This window comes from Pelodiscus sinensis, chromosome 16 (assembly GCF_049634645.1).
Source record: "Pelodiscus sinensis isolate JC-2024 chromosome 16, ASM4963464v1, whole genome shotgun sequence".
NCBI classification, from domain to species: domain Eukaryota; kingdom Metazoa; phylum Chordata; order Testudines; family Trionychidae; genus Pelodiscus; species Pelodiscus sinensis.
In genome coordinates, this window is record NC_134726.1 from 25,343,059 (window position 1) to 25,353,284 (window position 10,226).

At 42.0% G+C, this 10,226-nt stretch overlaps 1 long non-coding RNA gene across 1 annotated transcript in view; it reads right to left on the reverse strand.

Moving 5' to 3' along the window:
- LOC112543752 (uncharacterized) overlaps positions 1 to 10,005 on the reverse strand; it is a 231,378-nt gene extending 221,373 nt beyond the window's left edge. Inside the window, exon 1 of the long non-coding RNA XR_003086973.2 lies at positions 9,772 to 10,005. This is a non-coding gene — a long non-coding RNA (uncharacterized LOC112543752). The remainder of the gene's footprint in view (positions 1 to 9,771) is intronic.
- Between the last annotated feature and the right edge of the window lie 221 nt (positions 10,006 to 10,226).

The window sequence follows — 10,226 nt, forward strand, 5'->3', positions numbered from 1 at the left end:
TTCAGTCTACTAATAAAATTGCATGTGTATTTGCTTACCTGGCAGCATCTGTTTTTTCGTCCGGTTGTATTAATTTTAGTGTGCAAATTTCATACACAATGAGCGTTGTTCTCTGATGTTATTTTGAGGATCTTCTTTTTGAAATGTGGCTCCACATTTGTCATTTTTAATTGTCTTGTGATACATATCTTGACAGTTAGTGTACACAGTGTGCAGCAGCAGTCAAAAAAAGCTAATGGGATGTTAGAAATCTTTAGCCTCCAAATCCACGGATATGCACTTCATATCTGTGGGTATCCGCATCTGCGGATATGGATGCGGATATCCATGGTTCATTTTTGTGTATAAGGAGGCAGATGTGGATACAAATTTTATATCCATGTAGAGCTCTAAGGAAAGGGCATGGGTGGAGCATAGAAGAGGCTGGGAGAAGGGGAGAGGGAAGATACTTCTCCCCCAACAAGACTATCCATATCGGAGGACAAATGCCGATGTGGATCACCTTTGGAGGTATGCCAGCCTGCCACCTTTGAAGCACCAAAAGCAAAGCTCCCTAAGACATGGGGGCCACCATTGCCCAAACAATAGCCTCACCCATGCTCTGCCCTGAGGCTCTGTTCACACTTGGCCTCTGTCTCCAATACCCTGTCCTTGCTCTGCCTTTTCCCCTGAGGCCCCCACCAGCTACTTGCTCCTCTTCATGACAGAGAGGAATGAGCAGCGGACATTGAGGGTGGGAGATTTGGGGATAGATGAAGAGAGGAGCTCTAGTGATAATGCAGCCCATTATCCAGAATACGAAGAAGTTCTTTTGAATACACATCTACTTTGACTTATGAGAGGGATGAAAATTAGACCATGTAATTCCAAAGGTTAACACATTTGAAGGGTCACTGGATAAACCACAAAAGATCATCAGCTTTTAAAAAGAGCTGCATCCAAGATAAATTTAAATTAAACAGTTGCAACTCATTATCTAGTAGTTCTTACCTGAGAAAAGTTAGTTCAGTGTCAAACAGAAATGTTAGAGGATAATACTTCGAGTTGTAGTTTTAAAGGAGGGTGTGCAAAGTAAAGATGTTATCACTATTTTATCTGTTTTGATACACTAAATTGAACATGCTTCACACAATCCACCTTTAATTATCAATTTGGTCTGGTGTTTTATTGAACTCATGGAAGTGCTGGAAAACATATGTTTTACTTTTACTAGAGAGAGAAATACATAGTATTTCATGTATTTTTTATAGAGAGAGAATTACATGGTATATAAAAAAAGAAAATGTCAAATTCCAGGGCAGAGAAATGTAGACTTGAAGAATGAAAAAGGGTAAAAGTTTTCAGAATTGCCTACATGAGTTCAAAGCCTTAGTCCCATTTACAGAAGTGACTTAAGTTATGTCTACACAGAAATAATAATAATAAAAGATTCACAGGGGTGATTCTCAGGGCCCAGGTCAACTCAGATCAAGAATCATAGAATACTAGGACTGGAAGGGACCTCGAGAGGTCATCGAGTCCAGTCCCCTGCCCTCATGGCAGGACCAAATACTGTCTAGACCATCCCTGACAGACATTTATCTAACCTGCTCTTAAATATCTCCAGAAATGGGGATTCCACCACCTCCCTGGGCAATTTATTCCAGTGTTTGACTGGATCAACTCAGGCTTTCTCCGCTGGGCTCAACAGAGCAACATTGATGTTCTGGCTCAGTCTGGAACTCTGAAACCTGGTAGGTGGGGAGGGCCTGAGAGGCTGGTCTCCAACTCACGTGTCTACATTGCTCTTTTTAACCCAATAGCACAAGCCAGAGTCAGTTGACTGGGCTTTAGATTTGCCACCATTGGGTTTTGGTTCTTTGGCAGGGGGAGGGCATTGTTTTTCTGTGTAAATGTACTCTTATGCACTGAGGCTTGCTTCTCATAGGTGATTAACTAGGTGCCTAACTACATTTGAGGCTGTGGGCCTTAGGAGCCCAAGCCTTGCTGAATGCAGGAGAGTGGCAGACTCGCCAGACCCCTGAGCAAGGTGGGTGGGGGAGCTAAATGTTCCCAGAAAGAAGGGGAGGCGGTGAGACAGCCAGCCCTCAATGCCGCCTTGAGTGAGCCTCCCTGTCCCCCTCCCCCTCCACTCCAGCCGACTTTGACAGCTGCCCCAAGTCCACTGTATGGCACTCCAGCAGTGATTTCATGGTTCTGGGGCTCTGATTGCTGCTCCTCCTGTGGTAGCATTGACTGGGAGCTCCAGGCCTTTTTGAATAGGGATATCTGGGGCAACTGCCCCCTTTGGCCCTTCTTGCCTCCCATTGGCAGGTCTGGGTGAACATCTTTTTCTGACAAAATTATGAGTAAAACTAGATGACAAGAAGTCCTTATTTTCTGATTCTGAGGATGCCAAAAAAGTCTGACATCAATAGAAATCACCTGTAGCTCACGGTTCAGCGGATCAAGCTGTTAATTCTTATGTAGATTTTCAGTTGACAGAGAATTAAAATCTAGATTTTAAATCATTTATGAACATAAGACCAGCCATCCTGGGTCACACCACCAATCTATCTAGCCCCAAATCCTATCTTCTGACGATGACCCATGTCTGGTGCCCAGAGAGAATGAACAGGACAGGCAATCATCAAGTGATCCATCTCCTGTCCTCCTGTCACCTAATCTCAATCCTGACAAACAGAGGCTAGGGACATGATCCCTACTTATCCTGGATAATAGCCATTGATGGATCTATGAATGTATCTGTTCTTTTTTAACACCTGTTAAAGTCTTGGCCTTCATAACATACTCTGGCAGCCTGACTATGTCTTGAATGAAGAATTGTGTGTTATGCGAAGACTTGCTCATTCCTCTCCTCCTCACTTCACCTCAGAGCTTCAGTTTAACACCTGATTGCAGTACAGATAATGAGGGAGAGGAGAGGAGGAAGCACATACGTTTTATGTTACACAGAGTTGGTAAAGATCTATGAGAAAACAGTTTTGCAGAAAATTTGTTGTTTCTATTTCATAGGATTCAAAATGGAATACTCCCCCCCCCCATTTTTCCATAAAACACATGGAAAACATTTGAATTATTTAAATATCAGAAGTTTGAATATTGTTTTTCTCCCTTTGATCTTCTTGTCTCTTCCCTTCCTCTCCCTTTTTTTACCACGGACTGCAAAACAATGAATCATGTTTAAGGTTGTTGGGCTTTGTCACTTTTCTTCCATCGCCCACCACCATACTGCAGCTTTTCAAATCTCCAACATTGCAAAAGTAATAATGAAACTGCAATACTGCTACCTTCTAACTTTTCCAACATGGAGGAGGATTTGAAAAGTTACCAAGTGGAAAGAAGAAAGGAAATCAAACTATAGACACAATTCATTTTATTGTAGGTGATGGTGAAATGAGAGGGAAAAAAGGAAAGATTAAATTACCATTATTGCTTATGGTTAACATGATTCCCATTATCTACTATGAGAGAGCCTGTACCTCTGTCTGTATGTGTCCGTCCATTTGTCTGTGAGTGTGTTTGTTCAAGAACTCCTAAACAGTAAGAGCTAAGATCACCAAATTTGGTATGTAGCTTCCTCTTATCCTAACTTAAAACAAGATGAGAGTTTGGTTGTGCCAGGACAATGGTATATGCCTAGAACGACTCATAGACTCATAGACTTTAAGGTCAGAAGGGACCATTGTGATCATCTAGTCTGACCCCCTGCACAATGCAGGCCACAGAATCTCACCCACCCACTGCTAGAATAATCCTTTCACCTATATCTCAGATACTGAAGTCCTTGAAACGATGGTTCAAAGACCCCAAGATGCAGAGAATCCTCCCGCTAGTGACCCGTGCCCCATGCTACAGAGGAAGGCGAAAAACCTCCAGGGCCTCTGCCAATCTACCATGGAGGAAAATTCCTTCCCAACCCCAAATATGGCGATCAGCTGAACCCTGAGCATGTGGGCAAGACTCATGAGCCAGACACCAAGAAAAAAATTCTCCATAGCAACTCCTATCTTCCCACCATTGGCCTATTTACCACTGATAGTGGAAGGTCAATTAATTGCTAAGATCATGTTACTTCATCAAACCATCTCCTTCATAAACCCATCTAGCTTTATCTTGAAGCCAGATAGGTCTTTTGCAGCCACTACTTCCCTTGGAAGGCTGTTCCAGAACTTCACTCCTCTGATGATTAGAAACCTTCGCTTAATTTCGAGTCTAAACTTCCTAATAGCCAGCTTATATCCATTTTTTCTTGTGTTCGCATTGGTATTGAGCTTAAATAATTCCTCTCTCTCCCTGGCATTTATCCCTCTAATATATTTAAAGAGATAAATCGTATCTCCCCTCAGCCTTCTTTTGGTTAAGGTAAACAAGCCAAGTTCCTTGAGTCTCCTTTCATAAAACAGGTTTTCCATTCCTCGGATCATCCTAGTGGCCCTTCTTTGTACCTGTTCCAGTTTGAATTCATCCTTCTTAAACTTGGGAGACCAGAACTGCACACAGTATTCCAAATGAGGTCTCACCAATGCCTTGTATAACGGCACTAACATCTCCTTATCCCTACTGGAAATACCTCACCTAATGCATCCCAAGACCGTATTATAGCCTTTTTCACAGCCATGTCACAATGGTGGCTCATAGTCTGCCTGTGATCACCCAGGACTCCGAGGTCCTTCTCCTCTTCCGTTACTTCCAACTGATATGTCCCCAGCTTATAACTAAAATTCTTGTTATTAATCCCTAAATTCGTAACCTTATACTTCTCACTATTAAATTTCATCCTATTACTATTACTCCAATTTACAAAATCATCCAGATCTTCCTGTATGATATCCCAATCCTTTTCTGAATTGGCAATAGCTCCCAACTTTGTGTCATCTGCAAACTTTATTAGCACACTCCCACTTTTAGTGCCGAGGTCAGTAATAAAAAGATTAAATAATAATGGTCCCAGAAATGATCCCTGAGGAACTCCGCTAGTAACCTCTCTCCAGCCTCACAATTCAGAATGACTCACTGTAGTCTCCCCTTTAACCAGTTCCTTATCCACCTCTCAATTTTCATATTGATCCCCATCTTTTCCAATTTAACCAATAATTCCCATATGGTATCAAATGCCTTACTGAAATTGAGGTAGATTAGATCCACTGCATTTCCTTTATCTAAAAAATCTGTTACTTTCTCAAAGAAGGAGATCAGGTTGGTTTGGCACGATCTACCTTTTGTAAAACCATGTTGTAATTTGTCCCAACAGCCATTAGTCTCAATGTCCCTAACTACTTTCTCCTTCAAAAATTTTTCCAAGACGTTGCATACTACAGATGTCAAACTAACAGGCCTGTAGTTACCCAGGTCACTTTTTTCCCCTTCCTTAAAAATAGGAACTATATTAGCAATTCTCCAGTCAAATGGTACAACCCCTGAGTTTAGAGATTCATTAAATATTTTTGCTAATGGACTTGCAATTTCATGTGCCAGATCCTTTACTATTCTTGGATGAAGATTATCTGGGCCCCCTGATTTATTCCCATTAAGATGTTCGAGTTTGGCTTCTACCTCGGATTTAGCAATATCTACCTTCCTTATTCCCATTTGTTATGTTACCATTATCCCTAAGCTCTTCATTAGCCTCATTAAATACTGAAGCAAAGTGTTTGTTTAGATATTGGGCCATGTCTAGATTATCCTTAACCTCCACTCCATCCTCAGTGATTAGTGGTCCCACTTCCTCTTTTTTTTTTTCTTCCTATTTATATGGCTATAAAACCTTTTATTATTGATTTTAATTCCCTTTGCAAGATCCAACTCAACATGACTTTTAGCCTTTCTCACTTTGTCTCTACATGCTCGAACCTCAATAAGGTAGCTTTCTTTGCTGATCCCTCCCATCTTCCACTCCTTATATGCTTCCTGCTTTTTTTTAATCACCTCCCTGAGATTCTTGCTCATCCAACTTGGTCTAAAACCTACCTATACATTTTTTCCTCTTTCTTGGAACACAGGCTTCTGATAACTTCTGCAACTTTAACTCCTCCACTTTTAGATCCATAAATTCTTTAGTCCAATCAACTTCCCTAACTAATTTCCTTAATGTATTAAAATTAGCCCTTTTGAAATAAAAAAACGAGTCTCAGATTTATTTTTGTTTATCATTCCATTTAGTTTGAACTGAATTATCTCATGATCACTCTAGCCAAGGTTGTCCCCTACAACCATTTCTTCTATGAGGTCCTCGCTACTCACCAAAACCAAATCTAAAATGTCTTCTCCCCCTTGTTGGTTCAACAACTACTTGATGAAAGAATTCATGAACTATCACATCTAGGAAAATCTGAGCCCTATTATTATTACCAGTATTTGTTCTCCAGTCTTTATCTGGAAAGTTGAAATCTCCCATGATTGCACAGTTTCCATTAGTATTTACTTCTTTAAAACCATTAAAGAGGTCTCTATCCATATCCAAATTAGATCCTAGTGTCTATAGCACACCCCAACCACTATCCCAGGGGAGGATCTAATAGTTTTCTTCCCCAATGTGATTTTGCCCCAACAGACTCTGTCTTCTCCATTCCTTCACTTTTTAATTCTTTGCAGTCTACCTCATCATTGATATACAATGCTACTCCACCACCTTTACCTTTATTTCTGACTTTCCTAAACAGCACATACTCTTCAATACCTGTACTCCAGTCATGCTTAGTATTCCACCATGTTTCTGTTATTCCTATAACATCTGGTTTCACTTCCTGGACCAGTAGCTCTAGTTCCTCCATTTTGCTACCTAGGTTCCTCGCATTGGTGTACAAACATCTTAATTTTTGTTGTTTCACCTCACTCACATTCTTTACCCCATTTGGCATGGACATTGTACCTCCAATATGACCTATTAGACTAGTATTCACTCTGCCCTTCCTTATGTACATTCTCCTACCCCCGGCTATATCCTTTCTTACTTCGTTTTCCTCCCTCTCAATGCTAAAATCTGGCGTAGAGATTACCTGGACATCTCCCAACCGTCTCCCCCAAATTCCTAGTTTAAAGCTCTCTTAATCAGTTGTGCCAGCCTCCATCCTAGAAGTGTGTTTCCTTCCCTACTTAGGTGAAGTCCATCTCGAGAGAACAGTCCTCTGTCCGTGAATGCCTCCCAGTGGCCATACATCCCAAAGCCCTCCTTATAGCACCACTGCCTGAGCCGCCTATTGAGCATCATCATCCTATCACACCTTTGTTGCCCTTCTCTAGGAACAGGCAGAATCCCACTGAAAATCACCTGAGCCTCAATTTCCTTAAGCGTCTTCCCCAACCTGGCATAGTCTCCCTTGATTCGTTCCAGCGAGAATCTAGCCATATCACTTGTTCCTACCTGAAGGATGATCAATGGATTTTTTCCCCTCTCCCTTTAGGATCCTCTTCAACCTTAGTTCCACATCCCGTATCTTAGCACCTGGCAGACAGCACACCCTTCTGTTCTCTGGATCAGCTCTAGTTACAGTCCTGTCTATTCTTCTCAATAAGGAGTCCCCAATCACATAGACCTGCCTTTTCCTGGTGACAGTGTGATTCTCTGGTCTATCCCTTGTTTCCTCTGGCTGCAAGTCCTTTCCATTCCTGTCTTCCCTTGGAATCTTCTTCAACCCATCCTGTATCCTCCTGGTGCTCATTATTGGTGTTGTCTCCGGAATGAGATTGTTTCTCATAAAATGGAAAGGGGAGGTCTGTAGAATTACCATAGGGGGGGACAGCAAGGAACCAGAGATGGGAGCCAGTCAGCTATAACCCCATTGGGCCAGCTGAGAACAAAGGTGGAGAAAGGGATCGCTATCTACTACGTATTTCAGAGAGTTTGTCTGCATATGTGTCTGTCTGTCCCCTAGCCAGCAGACATGCACTCCTCCCCCAGAGTGGCCATTACAGGTGCTTCTCACCTGGTCCCAAGCTGCTGCAATGAGAGAGGGCTGGGGTAGTCCTCTCTCCCCGGGACAGCCTGCATCCCAAACCCCTCATCCTCTAGCCCCATTCCAGAGCAATGATTCAAATGAAGAAAAACAAAACCTATTTGAGTTAAGGACCAGAACAACTCTGGGTAGATCTTTTAGCTAATGATGAAGGAAGCAGCTGCTTTTATGTATTTGATTACTGCACAACAGTCACAACCAGTCTGTTTCAGTCTAAAAGTGCCAGGCACTGTAACAGCAATGTATCATTACACAGACCATGAACCGTTCAGACTGTTGACAAGTTGTGACAACTGCACCAAACCTTTTGAGTTAGTGTAAATATAACTAGCTGGCTACCCCTGTGAGTTTGAACTGTTGACACAGAGGTGTTATCAAAACTGCAACAAAGGTCAGTCCCTGTATAATGAAAGCTGTGCTTCTAGAACAAGATAGGATAGCAGGGCACACATACACTGTGTTCATTAATATAAATAGAAACTATATGCTAAGATTCTGAAATGTGGTTTGGACCCCACTAGGGTTGAAAAATCAAAGTCTTTATTTTTTACACAATGAAATATTCCAGAAATATTTTGTTTCAACCTTATTAAAACATTTGTGTTTCAACTGTCTTGTTTTGACATTTTCATGCAATGCAGTATTAAAGATGATCAAATGGAAATGAAGTGTTTTGAAATGAATTTCCGGCAATTTTTTTGATGAAATCCCAGTTCCTGTGAAATATTTCTATGTAGTCAAGTCAGCATTGTCTAACAGAAAACTGTTAAGAAGTCTTCAACCAGCTCTAAAGATGAGTAATGGGCTCAAAATGTGGCTCTTAAATTTTAATTATATTTGCTGCATCCATAATATCCAATGTTTCCTGTAAGCTGAGCACTTTGGTAGCCACCCAGGAGAAATTCAAATGCCACCCATCTGATTAGCAGAGTGCTCACAGCACCCAGAGACAGCAGCATGAATTTCTATGTGCATGCCTTGGTGCACATAGCAAAATTTATTCTGCAGCAGGATGGAAAAAATTAGAGTGAATACTGTAAACTGGCCATTATAATTTGCTTGTGTTGAAAAAAAGTGTAGTACACAATTTTCTTAGGGACTGTTTTCCAGCTTGCTCATATTTTCCTTACACACTCTTACTGGTGTTGTGATGGGGTTTCCAGCCCACAAGCTGTAGAAATCTAGACTCACATCTACCCACAGAGCCCACCAATGTAGTGCCTCTGTCCTCAATGACAGTGTGTTGAGTTTTGTATAAATTAGGAAATCTGTGGGACTGGAGAAAGATCAGTTTCAGAAGGAACCAAATTTGGTTTAATACATGGAGATCTGGAATGCAAGCTGGTGGCCATGTGGCCAGTTCTGCCTGCCTCATCACTTATTGCTAACAAAACAGAGGCAATTGTGGTGTCTCAAAAATTAAACAACTTTTAAATGAAATCTAAATAAACTATCATGTGCAGGCCTTCAGCCTGTAAGCAGAGCCATTGGATAGACAGCCTAGGTAAGCAGGAATACGCCAAAGAATTCCATCTTCTTTGCCTTTTTAATCCCTCTTCCTTTCTTGCACCCCACATGGGCCCTAGGTAGAGCTGACTGAAAAATATTTGGCAGTCACATCTAACATTTCACAATTTGTTTTTGTGTGGAATTGGAGCAAGGAGTCAAAACTTTCCTCAATCTGAAATGACAAACATTTTTGTATTCCAAACAGCAAAACGTTTCACGTCACTAACACCGAAATGTTATCCTATTATATACAATATTACACAAAAAATTAATTGAAATGATAAAGTCAAAAAGAAACATTTTTTACCACAGGCGTCAGCTTCCTCCGGGCTCCGGCAATGTTCAGCCACCCCACTGAACCTCTGGCCAGCCCTGCCCCCACCTACCTCTTTCCCAAGTCCCAACCCTGCCCCATCTCTTCTTGCCCCTGCTTCGCACCATTCCCTGCCCTCAAACTACCCTTCTCCCAAGCCTCCATCCCTTCCCAGCTTCTTCCTGCCCCCACTCCACTCCCACCTCACCTCTTCTCACCCACTTCCCTCCCCTCTCCTGAGAATTCCGTGTCCCTGCACCTCCTTCTCCCCTCCAGGGCCTCCTTCATACTACTGAACAGTTGATCACAGTGGGTGGGAAGCACAGGGAGGAGATGATTGGCAGGCTGCTGGCTGGCAGAAGGTGCTGGAGGGGATCAGAGGTGGACTGAAGCACCGACCAAGTCAGCACCTATGTGTTTTACTTCATCCTGACAAAATGTTTCCGCAC